This window comes from Callithrix jacchus, chromosome 3 (genome assembly GCF_049354715.1).
Source record: "Callithrix jacchus isolate 240 chromosome 3, calJac240_pri, whole genome shotgun sequence".
Lineage (NCBI taxonomy): Eukaryota > Metazoa > Chordata > Mammalia > Primates > Cebidae > Callithrix > Callithrix jacchus.
Genome location: NC_133504.1, coordinates 61,634,812 through 61,654,287, shown reverse-complemented (window position 1 = coordinate 61,654,287; position 19,476 = coordinate 61,634,812).

Sequence of the window (19,476 nt, the reverse complement as noted above, 5' to 3'; positions counted from 1 at the left end):
TAGATGTTTTGAATGAATATTGATTCCTGAAACTTAGCCAATATCTGAAGAGTATTGTTAAGAGACAGTGAACTGAAAAATATATATTTCTCTTTAACCCCAAAATCAACTCATAGAGTGGTAAGTAAAAGAACAGTGTTAAAGAATGACTTGGAATTAAATGTTTAAAAATTCATTTATTTTGCAGTCTCTTTAATATTCACAGTAAAAGTCAACCTGCCCACTACTCCAAATAAAATGCAAGCAGGGGAAATGATATAGGTTTTTGTAACTGGAAAAAAATTGTTTATCTGGTGGAAAATAACAAATCTTCCTCTTTTTTTTTTTTTTTTTGGTTAGATTATGCTACTTTTAGCCTCAGTTCTGCATTATTGGTAGTAACTATGCTGAATGCTGCCAAGTCCAAATTTACAGATATCAATATCACTAGGAGGGAAGAATTATCCTAAAGAAGTTCTGCAGAGTACTTGTATGCTTGTTGTCCTGCTCCTACTCTAGTCAGGATAAGAAGCAAATTATGGATCCATTTATAAAGTTAAATAGATCTGAGTGCAAATCCTACCTTTGCTGCTACATTGCTGTGAAATCTCAGATGAGATCTTTGATATTTATACGTTTGTTTCTTCTTTCTATCAATGAAAATGAAAAAAGCATTTATTTCAATTATTATTCAATTGTCTCTAATTCAGATCAGAATGTTTTATTAAACTTATAAGATTCAATGGAGCAAATGATGAGATTTAGATATTACTTGGAATTTTCTCAACTTTCTTTATAGCTCAGAACAGATTTTATCCCTGTATTAACTCTGCCTCAATGATCATTATTTTTAAGATAATTACATTTAGAAAGACTGTGAGAACATGATTTCTTTTAAGTTCAACAGGAGAAAATATGGTAATTAATTAGTGATATCCAAGGGTCCAGAAGGGCTGTGAATTTGCTAGACTTGTAAATTAACAGTCATGGTCCTAGCATGCCTTTTTAGACAACATCTGATATCCTGTTAATATCACCAGAATACAATAAGAAAAAATAATAAATACGAAACTAGAAGGCTTAGATAGATGGGGAAGTATGTTTACTAGATTTTTGGTTTCGGACATAGGAAAATTCTTCTTAGTCTTTTTGCTTTATCTCTATAATTACATCAAAAATACCAATTTATAATACTGCTATAAGATGTAAATAGAATAATTTTGTGAAAACATTGTAACAATTATATTTTGTTATAATGAATTATAATATATGTCACTCATTATTTTATTACTTATAATATTTATACAATTTAATATGAGACATACATTTCAATTGGTAAATATAGGCTATTTCAGTAAGTTTTAAAGTCTTCTCTTCAGTTATTTAAAATCACTTCTTTTTAAAACCGTTATTGTATTTCAGTAAAAGTTGTTCTGTTTTATAATGAATAGGAAGCATAAACCATTATTCTGCATCTGAATTGTGATGATTATACTAAGCATATTACTGTTACATTGATGTCAGATATTTATACGCACATGCTTTCATTCACATTTGAATACCATTTTCATGGAATTAATGTTTTTTCCTAATTTCATTTTTGATTGATTATCAAAAGCATTTAATTTTCAGATAATTGATTTTCAAGCTGCTTAATTTCATTAGTGATGGAATCAATTATCTTTTATGTGAAAATGTGTGTCCAATGTCTTCAAGGTCATATAAAAAGAATACATTTTAATTCTGTTAAAACATATGAGTAAATTGGCACCAATACTTATTCTTTAAAAGGTTGGCTAAACCTAGAGTTTCCTCTCACAGTTTTGTTTCTTAAGAATTTAGAATTGCTTCCTCTGTTTTGCCCTCTAAACCTAATTTATAAACAAGTAGCAACTTTTACCTCCTAAATATCTCTTCATTTATTTCTTTCCATATTTAGAACCACTGACCTAATCTCCAAATTACTAACATTTTTCCCTTATTCTGCTGCAATAAGCTCCTAACTAGGTTTCAACATACCTTTTGGCCACTGTCCTAATCTCGTTTCACAGTGAAAATTAATTTATCATTCAGGTAAATCATAGCCAATCTTGGCACACTTACCTGCTGAAATTGGCACTTTTGTTTCCTCCGAATTTCTTTAGATTCATCCAGTTCTTTACCCCTTTGTTCTCTTTCTTTCATACAGTTATTTATGTCTACATGTCGTTTCATCCTTCTTTCTCCCACCAGTCCCTTTGCTCATGGTGTCACCTCCATCTGGCATGGTTTTCCTTTCATCAAATTAAATTCTTAGGTCAGTCATATTTTCCTCAGAGAATGATTTTAAAAACTCAATTAATTGCCCATAATCCAATACAAGTTGTCATAGAAATATGTTTCTCCTTTAGTACTTTGCAACATCAAAATTTTATACTAGTATGTGCAAATGTTTGTTTTCTAGCCTTACTTAAGGATACATAGGTTATGAGGACCGAACATTTTCAGTATTTCAGTATATCACTGAATCATCTTATCCTGGAACAAGCTAAGCCAAAAATGACAATAAGTTAACTGTGGTAGGCACTTGTTCTGTACTATGCATATTCTATTTTATTGAATCCAGTCACAGTGGCTCATGCCTGTAATCCTAGTACTTTGGGAGGCTGAGATGGGTGGATCACCTGAGGTCAGGAGTTTGAGACCAGCCTGGCTGACATAGTAAAACCCCGTCTCTACTAAAAATACACACACACACACACACACACACAAAAAAAAAAAAACAACTTTTTTTTTTTTTTTTTTTGGTGTTTTGGTGGGTACTGGTAATCCCAGCTACTCGGGAGACTGAGTCAAGAGTATCACTTGAACCCAGGAGGTGGAGTTTGCAGTGAGCCAAGATCCTGCCACTGCACTCCAACCTGAGTCTACAGTCTTACTCTGCCTCAAAAAAAAAAAAAAAAAAACAAAAAAAACAACCACAGTAAACATATAAACTGAGTGCTGGTATTATTTTTAATGTAAAAATTAGAAACTAGAGGCAAAAAAGAAGTCAAGTAAATTGCATAAGTCACATAGCTAGTTAGTGGAAGAATTAAGTTTTGAACTAAAACTCTGGAGGACCGAGCTCCAAAGCCTGTTAAAAATTTCTATGCCTCATAGAGTGGAAAATTGCTAACATGGGTTGAATGAGCAACTGTTCTATTTCTCAGGATAATCATAAAATAACATGAAATGAGTGCATATTTGTACTCATATATTCAAAAATTAAATTTTTTGCACAGTTTATTGAATATATATTTTAAGTTTAATAATATCAAAATAGAGTCCACAATTTAGGTGAAAATCCATTTGGTAGTTTTCACATGATACAGTGCTGAAAAAACAAATGTAATTGTCTTTACATAAGTTAGGTCAAAAATTACATTATTTCTATACGTAGGTGAAAAATTGCAAGCAAACATTCAAAAGTGTTTCTTACATAGTGAATAATATTCAAATGTTTTATAAAGGATTTTGATGGGGTTTTGCCAACATCTTCAGATAAAATTTAAACTAGATAATTCACTTGTTGATTAATGCACAGCAGATCAGTTTTGGTTCTGGTTAAACTTTCGTTTTGAATCATGACTTCTTTTTTCAGATTACCTCTTTTTTATTTGTTTATTTTGGAAGTGGAGTCTTGCACTGTCACTCGGGTTGGAGTGCAGTGGTGTGATCTCAGCGCACCACAACCTCAGTCTCCTGGCTTCAAGAGATTCTTATGCCTCAGCCTCCCGAGTAACTGGGATTACAGGTCCCCATCACCAAGCCCAGCTAATTTTTTGTATTTTTAGTAGAGATGGATTTCACCATGTTGGCTAGGCTAGTCTTGAGCTCCTGATCTCCTGATTCATCCACCTCGGTGTCCAACGACTTATTTTTTCATACAGAGTGCACCTAATATGTGATAAGCTCTGGGCCAGGTGTTATGGATTTAAATGAAACAAAACAAACACTTTACTTTTCAGGCATTTCGTATATTGAGAGAAATGGAAAAGATAAAATACAGTATGAAGGTGTATAAAATGAAGAGGAGAAAATTGTTCATGGAAAATTTTCAGAATCAATGAGTTAGGGATTTGAATACTGAAAACAATGATTACATTTTCCCCTTTGTAAAATTGTATAAATAAGAATTTTTAACTGGACCCCCAAGAGTGTTCATTGTGACTATAGTATAGAATGTTCCAGATTAGATGTTTCATGTAGATGATGCGTGAGGAAACAGAAAAAATTGAAGTTCAAAATGTTGGCATTGGCCAGAACAGGAAGAGGTTTGATATTATAAGGATAACCAACTTTTTCTTAAATGATAATGGGCATAGAAACTTGTTGGTTATGAATGATAATTCTGTATTACTATTTTAATAATACAAATAATGTAAAGATAGCTTAGGATGAGTAGGTGTTTTCCAGTGAGAACAGCTATTGTAAGTCTATTTTGATCAACCAGAAATTATGAGATATGTGCTAAAATTATTGCATTGGGACAGAAAAAAAAAGGAAGAATTAGATACAACTTACTGAAAACGGATGGTAAAAGAAAGGACAAAACAAATACAAGATTTTAAATTTCAACAATTCAGAAAATGGAGATGTAATCTTTTTATTCAATTTTATTCTCTATAGAAATTGCCAAGGAATGTGTACATAGCAGGCTCCTCAGTTGGAAGGATTTAGATGTGCTCTTTTATGTAAACAATTTGGTTAAAAATCTCAAAATAAATAAAACATTAAAACATGAAGCTCATAGAAGCTCCATTTACTATATAAGCACATTGAGAAATAAAGGAGATAGTCACTTTTTTAAGTTATGTGGCTAAAAATGGCTGCACTGAGATTAATTCAGACCTATATTTATCTCTGTCCATGGAAATTAATCACGGTTGATTGATTGCTGTCTATGTAGAGGATAAAACGCATCAGTTAAGGGGTTGGTTTTGTTTAGGCTATTACAATAGGTAGAATTCTCATTTCTGAATATTATTTCCAAGAAAAGGAGGGAGAACTTAAGTGTAGTAAAGCAGATAAGGGAGTCCTCAGCAACTCTTATGGGAGTCCTGAGGAATGATGAACAAGTCTCATTTGAAGGGTGGAGGTGGTTAATTAATCTACCTAATATATAATGACAATGTGGTCATTTGTCAAAAGCTGTTTTTTGAAACAAAAATAAAATGAGTGAATTTCTCAACCATCACTGCTTTCCAGAAATATCAGGCTCAGATGAGGTTCAACATTTTTATGCTACTCAATTAAAATGATCTGTGAAAGTAGAAATAAAAAGCTATGTAGTATAGACTATTTAGTAGTTTGCACTAATAGAAAATGGCAATGTGTTTTAGTAACCCTAATTATTAGAGTTACTCCACTTGGGTATATAATGCATTGTTTATTCCAATATCTCCACTTAAAAAAAATTATTTTTCCTAGGCTGCAAAATGTGTTGCCTGTTATATGCTATATGACTCCATACTTCCACTCTCTAGAAAATTAGGGATCAAAACGCTCAAAACCAAAAGATACTTATTCTATATTCCATCTACAAATAAATAACAATATCATCCAAACATGATACCCTATAGAACAGAGCAGAGCACTCGAAACCTTAGAGCAACCAAAGACTTCTCTCAATCCTTCATCCCACACAGAGGATTGCTATAAGAAGCTTTGTTAATTTTAGAACCCACATTGCTCTATAGTCTATTATTTTTGCTTTATCTCCACTGCAAGTATTTTAGTTGTGTTTTCTAATAGTTGTCTTAGTCTTATTAATTTTATCGGCCTTAGACTCTCCTGTCCCATCCAGTACATTGCCAGCTAAGTAGTAATAGAAAATGTTCTTGCTTATTAAACAAAATAAAAGGAAAAAAATACATGAGGGTTTTCCCTCATTTCTTACGCAAAGATTATACTTTACCAATGTACTGTAATATATAAATGTATTTTTACATTGGTAGTGAAGTATTTTGTGCCATGAACCCAAGTAGTTTTCCTAGCCACCTCTGGCACTATATTGCCATGCTCTTAGTTCACATCATTTTTGGCCTTTACTCTGGCATCCATTATCTTTGCCTCCCATTCTCGGCATACAAGTATCCCTCTTATCCATTTAAGGAAAGCCTACGCATTCTGAAAGACCCAGCTCACTGTCAATCTTCCTTTGAAGATTATTGCTTTGAGCATAAATTTGCATGCCTTTCAATTTTCTCATGTAATCTCTTATTTAGCCTCCCATTCTCTAATCTAGACTGTGAACTAATTGAAGGAACAGATGATAGGGGAAGGCAGTATAAAAAGGTGCTTAAGGGAATAGCCTCAAGAGTTATACTGATTGGACTCTACTTTGGACCTTGGTATATATTAACTAGATAACTTTGTGCAAGTGCTATAATATCTTCAGATCTCAAATTCCTTATGCCAAAAATTAAAAAAATTGATAGTACTTATCTCATAGGCCTATAATATTTCTTAATTTTATCTATATTAATTAATCAGAAAAGAGTTTATTATACAGGTGTTGTTGCCACCATCATGCTGATATTTTGTCATTTTAATCATTGTTGTTATTATTTAATAATATATTTGAATTGCCTTTTGTGCTGGTTTTTCCTCATCTGTGTTGATTCATCTACCTTTGGTCTTTGATGTTGGTGACCTTCAGATGGGGTTTTTATGTGGATGTCATTTTTGTTGATGTTGATGCTATTCCTTTCTATTTGTTAGTTTTTCTTCTAACAGGTCCCTCTGCTGCAGGTCTGCTGGAGTTTGCTGGAGGTCCACTCCAGACCATTTGTCAGGGTATCACCAGTGGAATCTACTGCCTGTTCCTTACCTGGAGGCTTTGTCCCAGAGGGGCACATGCCAGATGCTAGCTGGAGCTCTCTTGTATGAGATGTCCATTGACCCCTGCTGGGAGATCTCCCAGTCAGGAGGCACAGGAGTCAGGGACACACTTGAGGAGGCACTCTGTCCCTTAGCAGAACTGGAACATTGTGCTGGGAGATCCACTGCTCTCTTCAGAACCAGCAGGCAGGAACATTTAAGTCTGCTGAAGCTGCACCCAGAGCCACCCCTTCCCCAGGGTGTTCTGTCCCAGGAAGATGGGAGTTTTATCTATCAGCCCCTGACTGGGGCTGCTGCCTTTCTTTCAGAGATGCCCTAACTAGAGAAGAGGAATCTGGAGAGGCAGTCTGGCTACAGCAGCTTTGCCAAGCTGTAGTGGGCTCAGCCTTTGAACTTCCTGGCAGCTTTGTTTGCACTGTGAGAGGAAAACCACCTACTCAAGCCTCAGTAATGGTGGACACCCCTCTCACCACCAAGCTTAAGCATTCCAGGTTGACTTCAGACTGCTGTGCTGGCAGCGAAAATTTCAAGCTTGCTGGGTTCTGTGGGGGTGGGATCCACTGAGATAGACCACTTGGTTTCCTGGCTTCAGCCCCGTTTCCAGGGGAGTGAATGGTTCTGTCTTGCTGGATCCCTAGGTGCCACTGGGGTATGAAACATAACTCCTACAGCTAGCTCAGTATCTGCCCAAATTCCTGCCCAGATTTGTGCTTGAAACCTAGGGCCCTGGTGGCATACGCACCCAGGGGAATCTTCTTATCTGTGGGCTGTGAAGACCATGGCAAATGTGTAGTGCCTGGGCAGAAATACACTATTCCTAGCTTTCCTTAGCCAGGGGAGGGAGTTCCCTGACCCTTTGCACTTCCCGGGTGAGACAATGCCTCACCCTGCTTCAGCTTGCCCTCCATGGGTTGCACCCACTGTCTAACAAGTCCCAGTGAGATGAGCCTGGTACCTCAGTTGGAAATGCAGAAATTACCCATCTTCTGCATTGATCTCACTGGAAGATGCAGACAAGAGCTGTTCCTATTAGGCCATCTTGCCAGCCACAAATGTACCCATTGCACTCTAAGTATTTTGTAATATTAACATATTTAATCATCACAACAAATTCATTACTTCTGTTCTATTATTATTCCCATATTGCAAGTGGGGAACTTGAGGCATGAAAACTCCAAATTGCAGAGAATTTAAACCCAGGCAATCTGAATTTGGCACACTTGTAAGGAGTCAATATAGTTTAGTGCCTCAGTAGGAAATAATATGTTTGAATATGAATAAATTTATCAAATTGGGTTTGAATATGATCAAGATTTAAGGACCTAATTCTGTGTCTCATACTGCAACTATTAAGAGTTTCTGATTAGCAATACAAAATTAAGGATATTGACTCTATAAGTATTTGTTCCATGAAAGCCTAATTATCAGAGTAGATACTTGCATTTCAAGTAGAAATTTAAAATAAATAAGGAAACATAATTTGCAGCCACTTAATATGAAGTGGGTCATATGATGTCCTAGTGATGATAGACCTAAGGTGATTGGACACTTGTTATGCAAAGGAGTACCTTCTACAGAAGAGGAGTCATCAGATATAAGAAATCGTGCCATTTCTAAAAATTAGACTGAATTTTTGAAAAAATTCTGTAGAAATTTTTGAAAATGATAAATCTAAAATGGAAAATACTGTTTCAGTTGATATTCTTTAGTTGATTTATTCTTTTGTGCTCATTATATTAAAATTTATTTTCATGAAGTTCATTCAACATATTGCTTTAATCTACTGAGACCCAGTGTTTGTCAAAAAGAGGCTTTATGTTTATGTCTGCATTTTAGACAGATTTATAACATGATTTATAAACTATATTCTTACTTTTTAATGCGATCCTTGATCTGTCACATTACTCGTTTGAAGAACTGCATGACTTATAAATGTAGAGATTAGGAAGAAAGAAATTCATAAAAATTAAATATAAAAAGTAAAATTCATAAAAATGTCAACAAATTTTGAATCTTTAAAAGCCAACGATTCCTCAATTAATTCTGTATTAGCTGTGATCATGTAAAAGCAGCAAAAAATTATGTGTTAGTATTTGAACTCCTGATATACAGACATACATATATATAAAATATTTGATTATACTACCAATATTATATTTAGTCTTTACAAATCTCTATTAGATAGTTTATATTTTCATTTCCCTTTTAGAGATAATGAATTTAAGTATTAGAATAATGTATTATTACCAAAAGGATACACATTGAGTTAACTAGCAAAGTCAGGATATGAACCAAGATACCGTGACTCAAGTGTAGTAAAGGTTTTATTGGCCCCCATTATTCTTGGGGCAAGCCATTTCAATTCTTACTAAGTAAATATTATCTGATTTATGTTAGATAAATTAATAAAATGAATAATTAAATTCACATGGGCTCTTTTTTTCTGATAAAGTAGATAGAAATGCTAGACTCTGAAGTCTTAGATAATAGAGGAACAGTTTCAAAGAACATCTATAAAGGTGTCCTATTGTTAGGATGGGCACATCTGAGGCACTGCACTCTTGATTGGTGGAGATGAAAACAGATATTTGTCTTTTCAATACTTGCATGGTTTTCTTTCTTTTTAAGTCTATTTATTCAACTTTTCTTCATTTACTCCAAAAATAAATTTACATACATATACATGCCAGGAGTCTGCTTGAGCAAAAAAAGTTTACTTAGGAATGTCATTTTTGAAATGCTTAACCAGGTATTGTAGTAGTGTTGTGAGAAATTATAACTTTAAGGTTCTGTCCAAGTAATTTGATTTTGTCATCCTAAGTTTTGGTCTTGTCCTTGTGGTTTCCCCTGTTGACTTTTCCCTCTTTTTGGTGGTTCCTCTCTTGTTACTGAGCTACTATGCAAAATGAATGAACTGTTATTCTCTATCTATAATACCTAAGGTTTATATTTTGGGCCCAACAATGTATTTTCAAGATCCTTGCCTTTATCTTTGCGCAATTTCAGTTTCATCTGCTTCCTGGAAAGATTCTCTCTATTCTGGGTACTCTCTACTGTGTATTTTGCTGATGAGACAATGCTTTAAGAACATTCTGGTATCTAGTGAAAAGAGAGGGGCATCTAATCTAAATAGTATAAGAAAAGTTTTTTCATTCTAAAGACTGAAATGTTCTTCCTTTTCCTACAACAGTTATGAGTTTTAAACAATCTTATTCCTACCATATCTAGATTATAGGGTAATAAGGATTTATGAAAATGGCATATGAAATAGGGCTCATAGATGAAAATAGTATTGCTATCATACCATAAACATCAAAGTCTTTAATGACTGATTATTTTGTATCATAGGGAAATATCTATATTTTAACCAAGTATTAACAGGAGAAAAAGGGAAAAAGGTCATACTCAGATATGCAAACTCTTCCTCACCAACTTACAACCAAATACCCTAAATTATACAACAAAACATGAAGGAAAAATCAGTAGGTGTATTTAGATAATAGACTAATGAAAGGGAAAAAAAAACAATGCTCGATTACTCACTGGGATTCTGTAAATAAATCAAAATAAATGGAGCACACTTTATCTAAAAGATAAGACTTTTTAATTTGTTACCAAAAAGATAATTAACCAGTATATAAACTATTTAAATATTTAGCATTTCTTCTACTTCCATTGCATAGAAATATGGCTTTAGTGTTTTTCTTTTGTACTAATATAATATCGTGTAAATTGACAATGGATTAATAAATATCCTTAGATGAAACAGTATGTTCCTAACTCTCTAACAAAATGTTACATGTGCTATGCTAGGCTGTATTTAAGAATATTAGAATGCAGCTGATTATTAAAAAATAATCACTACTTAAATTATCATTCTTCCTCAGCACTTAATTACTTCCATTACATTTAACAGCAAATAAAAATAATTTGGCTTTATTAGCTTCTTGGATATATTTGCTCAAATGTTTTTATTTTTTTTCTGAATTTTAAAAAATCACGAAGAGAATAAGGAGAAAGAAAACCTGTAACTAGATAATATATTCTTGTGTTGTTTACTGAAGAGAGAAAATCATAACTAAAACAATTCCTAGAGTTTAGAATAGTTTTCTTTATTAATAATGATTTATAATGCTTCACAGTTCTTTGGCTTTAAAGGAATAGGCTATTTCTGCCTCCTAATGTAGCTCCTGCGCCTGTTCCTTATCAGCTCTGTGGCCTTTCCCCCAACATAGCTTTGAGAAAGAACAAAAAGTATCTAACCACCCCAAAGCTCTGCAGTCACCGACTTCTTTGTGTTCAGGTATCTGGTTGCCCTGGGCCACTGTGGGTTCAAACACCAACAACTATTTTCAGGGACTCACGTAACATAATGCCAAGTAATGAGCCCCAGTATGAAGGCCTCAGCCCCTCACTGCCTTTAATGACACTGTCTAATTTATTCTCTCAAAATATAATAGATTGAGTACCCACTAAGTCTCATAAACTGTTCTAGATCATGGGCAAAATAATGGATGGAACAGCATCCTTTTCCTTGTACAATTAATATTTTTATGGGTAGAGAAAGAAGATGTGTAAATATTAAAGGTAATTCCAGATAATAACAAGTACAATAAAGAGCATCAAAGGATGTGAGACTGGCAGAGATATTGTCTGATGGTGACATAACAAAAAGTTATAACAAATAATAAATTTATGTTGATATAACAAATAGAAGATATTAGAACACAGAAAAGGGTTTTTCAGGTTTTGGAGTGTCTCTGTGGAGGAGAAAAAGAACTGAATTGTCCAAGTGCTAGAAGGTAAGCCAGTGTGGCTGAAATAAATTGAATGAAAGTGAAGGGTTGAAAGTAAAGTTAGGAATATAAGTGTCACCACAACATTTAGGCCCCTAGAGGCAATTATAAAATAACTTCAATGTCTAGTGGAAGGTAAGAATCACCCTTAAACAGGCTTCATTTAATCCTCAGGGAAGACCATCTTTTCTCAGGGTGTATCAAGATAAAGAAAATTTAAAGTCATTTTTTTTCCAGTTACACCTCACATACTTCAGCCATACATACACCAATATTTGCATGCATAGTGTAGTTCTACACACACACACACACACACACACACACACACACACATAGTGTATGTTGAGAGTGCACTATGAATATTGGGCTACACAAAGGAGTTGTTCTGAAAACTCTATAGAAATCAGTATGGCTTAGGGGTTATGGTCACACCCAGTCACAAACACTGAGCTATGCATGCAGCAGAGCACAAGCCAAGGTTTTTCCCCAATGTACTGCTAGTGTATCCAACTCTAGATCACAGTGGAGGGGAGCTGAGTCAGTGTTCCTCATTTCTCACAGCTTAAGCATCCTGCCTGTACTCTGAGGACAGATCCTTTTCTGAAGTCTGATTACCCTGGTTTTGCTAAACTTCTGCATGATACATTAGAATGCCATGGGCAGAGGGAGAACTTCACACCCTATAATGCTTGTGTCTCCCAGTGTTTCTCTCAAAGATCACTGCTCCAACAGACCTAGCGTGGTACCTGTTGGTCATAGTGCTTGTTTGTTTTCTTTCTACTTATGCACACACAATAGCTACTAAAACCAAATAATGTTGGAACATTAATGGAATCCTGGCCTTCATTAGCAAAGTCTACCTAGAAAATATAATTGTTTGAACAATTATTTGACTACTGAAGGCTAAATATACTCAACTTATGTAAAATAATGTAGAAGGAAAAGAGAAATCTTACCAAATTCTGAAAGTAGAATAGCTTATTGGAAAGAACACCAAATTGAAGTTATGAAATAACTTAGAACCTCAGCTCTCACTGAGACTCTAAGTAGCTTTAGAAAATTATTGAATTTTGCAACAGCTAGTGACTTTAGACAAACTATCTATGTATCTTTGTATGTACATATATATATATACATGTATAGAATCTTCAGCTTGTATGATTCAGTCTAGAATTGAAGTTGTTAAATGCTTTGCCAAAGTTACAAAAATATGAAGTGAGGAGTAGCCAGATCGCCTAATAGTTGGGTTTTTAAAAATCTCCAGTAATCTCACCTCTTTGGGAGGTTGAGGCAGGTGGATCACGAGGTCAGGAGTTTGTGACCAGGCTGGCCAATATAGTAAAATCCCAACTCTACTAAAAATACAAAGATTAGCCAGGTGTGGTAGCACACGCTTATAATCCCAGCTACTCGGGAGGCTGAGACAGAAGAATCACTTGAACCTGGGTGGTGGAGGTTGCAGTGAGCAGAGATCATGTCATTGCACTCTAGCCTGAGCAACAGAGTGAGAATCCATCTAATAAGTAAATAGATAATAATAAAAAAAATCTAGCACTCAATTCAGTGTTCTTACCTGCATCATATCCTCACAGCTATGCTTAGAAGTCTAAATGGTTATGGTATTTTTAGCTCTATGTACAATAAAGCAACTATTTTAGCAAACGCAATGTTTGCTTACAAAACTCTTTACATATTCTACTACATAAATGAGTGTCAAATAACATAGGTGCAGATGTAATGTTTAATTATTGATTTCATTGAACTTCTGCTCAAATGTCTGGAAATGTTTCTGTTTGGTGAGACAACTAGGGCAAAATGTGTGTGAGAGAGAGTGAAAGTATAGAATGGTAGACAGAGATTAACATAATTTTATGGAAAAAAGATCAGTGTAAGTTTAGAAAATGAATTTTAGAAATATCAAAGTGAAGGGTAGAATAAAGAGCTTAAATAAAAATTGTTAACATTTGCTATCAGTAACAGGAATATGCAGATAAAAGGTGAAGAGATAGGAAAATTTTTCTCTTATTACATCTCGTTTTACAACTTGAATTTTTATACATAAATAAAATTGTGTATTATAGTATTTTTATATAAATATAATTAAATAAAACAAAATCAAATATAGTATTTGTATTAAAGTGATGGACATATAGACTACTTCTTAGATTTTAAGAAATTTAGAACTCCTGAATTGATTTGCTGAAAAAAATTCTTTTATGGTTTCCAAAATATGTTTTATAACACCTATAGATATTGTTTAAGTGAAAAGTTCCTGTGGTCACATACATTTGGAAATGACTATATTTACCTTCTTGAGAGTCAAAATTCACTTTAATACATTTAAATGGTTTGGGAAGTCTATGTGGAAAAAGTATTTCAGTTTCATTTGATCCTTTTTGTTGTTGTTGTTCAAACACATTTAACCTAGAACACTTTTCCTTTAGCTTGAAAATTCATCTTGTCAAACAGTGCTTTGTGGGACATTATATTGGAAATTCTATTTTCTATGTACTTCTTAAACCTATTATGTAATATATCCCAAATGATTTTAAATACAATATTGTATAAAAAGTTCTGAGGCTTAAATATGGAAGAATGTGTCTAAGATTCTATAAATCCGTAATTCTATTTTATTCCTTATATTGCCTAGGGATAAAAAGAACATAGTGTTTGTACACAGGGTCTGCTGAAATTCTACTTTTCTAGGAATTGTATCAAAATAATGAATCTCAATGTACGAGCAATAGGGAACAGATTTTGGAGAGTGAACGACACAAGTTAAGAGCACTGCAATATGGTGTAGGTAAAAAATGGAAGATTCAAATCCCGATTAGAAACAGTAAAATGCAATCAGTATGTCTTACATCAGGGCTACTGAAGAAATAAAAGAGAATATCAAAATGTTCATCTTTTAAAAAATTAATATCAAATATAGGTAAATAGTTATTTTGGAAATGAGATTTGCGACCCTATATTCTACATCTTGTAGTTGCAATACCAGGGTGTGTACCATTTCCTACAGAGATGTGATGAAGCACTGAAAGTCTTTCTACTGCATGAATGTTATCATTTTTTTCTGTTGTATTAACATGTCTATTGAGACATAATTTACAGACTATATAACTTACTTATTTAAAATATACAGCAGAATTTTTAAAAATTATATGTACAGAGATATCCAACCACCACTGTCTAATTTCAGAACACTTTTCTTATTCTGGAAGAGAATTCCATACACATTGTCACATTCTCCACATTTTCTGACCCCTCTCAAACCCCAGGCAACCAATAATCTACTTTTTGTCTCAACACAGTTGTCCATTCTGGACATTTCATGTAAATGGAAATATAAAATACGTGTGTGTGTGTGAGTTTTTTCCCCACAACATAGTATTTTCCAGATTCATTCATGTTGTGGAACATATAGATTTTCCTGTTCTATTGCCAAAAATAATCCATTGTATGGATAAACTACATTTTGTTTATTCTTTTAACATTTTATGGAAATTTGGATTATTTATTTTCTTTTAGTTCTTATGAGTATGCCACTATTAATATTTTACAAGTTATTTTTGTAGACAAATATTTTTATTTATTCAGGGTATGTACCCAGAGCAAAATTGTGGGGGCTTATGGTAGCTCAATGTTTAATATTTTGAAGAACTGCAAAATGATTTTCCAAAGTTAAAAGCACTATTTTGTATTTTGGATAAAATAATGACTGTGGAAGATGCTTTTGGTGTAGCTCCAAAAGAGGTCATTATTCTATGTTTGTTTCAAGACTGCTGGATTTTCACAGCTATCAGACCACTGAGCTGTGCAGAAAGTGGGAATAGTTTCCTCATATTAAATCACCATTGTACACCTTGCTGTTTTACTGAAGTATAGTTATTTCTATTGGAAAGACAGTTTCCCATTTTAAGTTTGTTACATAGCTGAATTAATTTCAGAACTTCTGAAATGTTCAGTTTTACTTGATTTGACAGTATTGTAGTTATTTTTGTGGAATATTGGTTCATTAAGGTCCTCAGTTCATTCCGGAAGTCATTTTATTTTCTCAACAAAGGATATTAAGAAATGTTGAGATATCTATTATTTTAGGATTTGGTTAATACAGCTTATCAAAAAATAATATTGCCTTTTTATCCTTTAAGTTCCATAAAATAAATAAATTAACAAATAACACACAGAAAAATAAGACAGAAGCATACAATAGAAAATATTAATAAAATATGTATTTAGTTATATAATTTTATTAAAAGTACATACAGTCTTACAAATTGTTTGCAAAGGAAAAATGCTATAGGGTTATTATAAGATGAGCAGTATTTTGACAGATTCCCTACAGTTTTCTCTTAAAGCACTGGGACTTTTTTAAAGGTCAGCAACCAACTGATTTGTCATTTGATACATAGGTGAATTGAAATAAATCAAAACAAGAAATGAAAAAAATATTTTAAATGAGAATTCTATAGTGGACTCCCAACAGAGAAGCCTTTATATATTTTAGATCCTTGAAAATATAAGGGGTGGTAAATGTTTTGAAAAACATCTGTAGGGGGCTCAAAGATAATAAAGTACAAAAATATAAATTGTAAAATATTACACAAAAGATTTATGTAGTATTTATAATGTAGATCTTTATATTATGAGCAATTATCCAATGCCTAGGGCACTGCTTAAAAAGGAGTAAGTCCATATAATGGGACCTCCTATTGTGTTGTCTGAGAAGAAAACTCTGCTAGGATCATGAAATGAAAGAACAAAGCTACTTTCACTTGGAACCTTGAAAAAACTAACTTCCTAGATTGATTTTAAATTTTTTCCCTTGGATCTGTAGCTAGGGGCATGAAGATTTGAAAGTACCTTAGTTCACTGATTTAAGAATATGTAACCTCATCAATATTAAGGGTCAAATATATCTCTGGAATGCAGGTCATTTATTCCAGCAATTAAAAAATAAAGAAAAAGTATACTGAATTCATCATATTGTACTAGATGTTGAAGTGACAGAGTTGAAATGTTCATTTATCCTAAATAGGGTAGTCTATTTAGGGAACATTTGATTACATACATTGTAAAATGTTACTTTTTCAAAAACATAAATATTGAAAGCACAATATTCTAATACTAATATTAAAATATAAAGCATTCTAGTCCCAATAGAAATAAGAGTATAAAATAAAATGAATATATGGTGAATTTAGAAACCTTATCTAATTGAAAGTTCATTATTAAAGCCTTCATATTTTGATGACTTTTACATTTTATATATTACATAATTATTATAAACTTTATATCTATAATCTATCCATCTATTTACTTAACTATATCATTTTTATAACCCTTATTGTCAGTAGTGCTGGGGTACTTGAAAATTACCTAACTTTTGCCTTAAAGTCCAGGCTAAACAAAAATATGATATCTCTTTATGAGGCCTTTGAGCAATGTATGTAAGCATCAAGGGAAAGGCATCATGTGTGTGTGTTCATGACCCAGATCCTGTCTTGGTGCCAGGAATATGGTAGGTATTTCATAAATATTTTCAGAATATATGAATGAATTAATAATGTAATGAATACATGATTATAGTTCTGCATAAAAATTATAAATGCTGTCTGAAGTGTCCAAGTTGCAGAAAGAAAAACAAATTTTTACCAATCAGATACCAGAGCTAAAGAAATGTAACCAATTAATTTCTTGGTAGTTTCTCAAAGGCAAAATGCATAAAAACACATGCATTTATGTAACCATTTTCGTTGTCTAGTGTACTACAGTAAAAACTACTGATTTTGATCATATTCATATTTAATCATTTTTATATTTTATCAGATAATTTGATAAACCAGTGTTGAAAATTGTTTTTTTTTAATGTAGGATTATACTCTAAGTTATTGACTGAGTTTCTGCACCAGGTTAGATGAGAATGTAAGAGCTATGATGTGACTTATATAATGTATTTTCTAAGTTTCCTAAGGAAATACATAAATGTAATACATAAACTTTAAGATATAAAATCATCTGCTTTATCTAGAACTATATGAGAACATAGTAATACATAATATATATAGAAAATGCATATTACTGTTAACTAATTCTTACTGTTTGCAAATAGACTAGAGTATTATTAATCCTTCCAGCCTGTCAGATGGCAAAGAAAAAAAAAAACAACTATTATGTTAAAAGCCAAAAAGAAAATTGCTTGTAAATTCAGATAATCCTAATAAAACATTTTTAGTTATTTCTTTTCTTTTCTTTTTGTTTATTATTTTATTTTTTAATTTATTTTTATCACAGAGTCTTTCTGTTTACCAGGCTGGAGTACAGTGGTGCAATCTCAGCTCACCGCAACTTCTGCCTCCAGGATTCAAGCCATTCTCCCACCTCAGCCTCCCAAGTAGCTGGAATTACAGGCAGGAACCACAATGCACCGGGGTTTTGCTATGATGGCCAGGCTCATTTCAAATTCCTGGCCTGAAATAATCCTCCAAATCAGCCTACTAAAGTGTTAGGATTATAGGCATGAGCCACCGGGTCTGGCCCTTTTAGATTTCTTGGTGCACAGTTTCCTTACCTGTAAATAAATAAACAAACAAATAAATAAATAAATAGGGTAATTAATTTCAAAACTGTTGTTCTCTTTTCCATGTTTAACATTTTAGGTAATTTTTTTTTTTTTTGAAGCAGAAGGTCACTCTGTCACCAGGCTGGAATGCAGTGGCGTGATCTCAGCTCACTGCAATGAGCCTCCCAGGTTCAAGCAATTCGTCTGCATAAGACTCCTAAGTAGCTGGGACTACAGGTGCCCGCCACCACCCCCAACTAATTTTTGTATTTTTAGTAGAGACGGGGTTTCACCATGTTGGCCAGATGGTCTACACATCTTGACGTCATGATCCACCTGCCTTGGGTTCTCAAAGTGCTGAGATTACAGATCTGAACCACTCGCCTGGCCTATTTTAGGTAATTTTTAAGCCTCTAAGGATAATCATATCTTGATTATTTTTATTCAAAGCCATTACTAATATGAAATTATTTTGTAAAAATTATTAAGTAATGTATATAATTGATGGAATTTGAAATATAACAAATATATAATTTAATATATACAGAAATATGTACACATAGAAATATACATACACAGAATATGTAACCATATTAAAAACTAATAATATAATTCTAATAGTATTGTATCATTTGGATCCTCCCACGGAAAATGACCACTCTGATACATAATTCTGTCTCTCTAGTTTTTTCTCTGTTGTTCGTGTGTGTGTGTGTGTGTGTTTATGAGAGAGAGGGAGAGAGATTTATAAATAAGAAAGTTCACTGTAATTTTATTTTCAGCCTACTTAAAAGATATCTTGAGAATAGTTTTTTTTTAAAATTGGACCCCACATTTCATGTCCTGTATCTGTTTCATGTCCTGTATCTTTTCCAATGTAATTAGCTTTATCAAGTTATTTTGCAGCATCCTCTGTCAGAAAGTTGAGTTCATTTTCTTATCTCTTGTTTATAAAACTGGCCATGTGATTTGACCAATGAGACATGTGCAGTAGGGCCTTGAAAATCTGTTTTTGCATTTCCACTTCTCCTTGTGCTTGCCAGTACCATTAAAATGTGCTTGTGCTACCTTGCAGGAGGAAGAAGAACACACACCTGAGTCCATTCTAGGTAAGCTGAAAGCTAGTCAACCCCTAGACAAGGTCTTCAGCATCTAGCCAAGATCAACAGAGCCACATGGCTGGACTGCAGTTAACCACAGACACATGATTTAGCTAATGTGATACTAGAGGTTCCACGGAGTGGCCTGCCAACTCATGACCTAAATTAATGC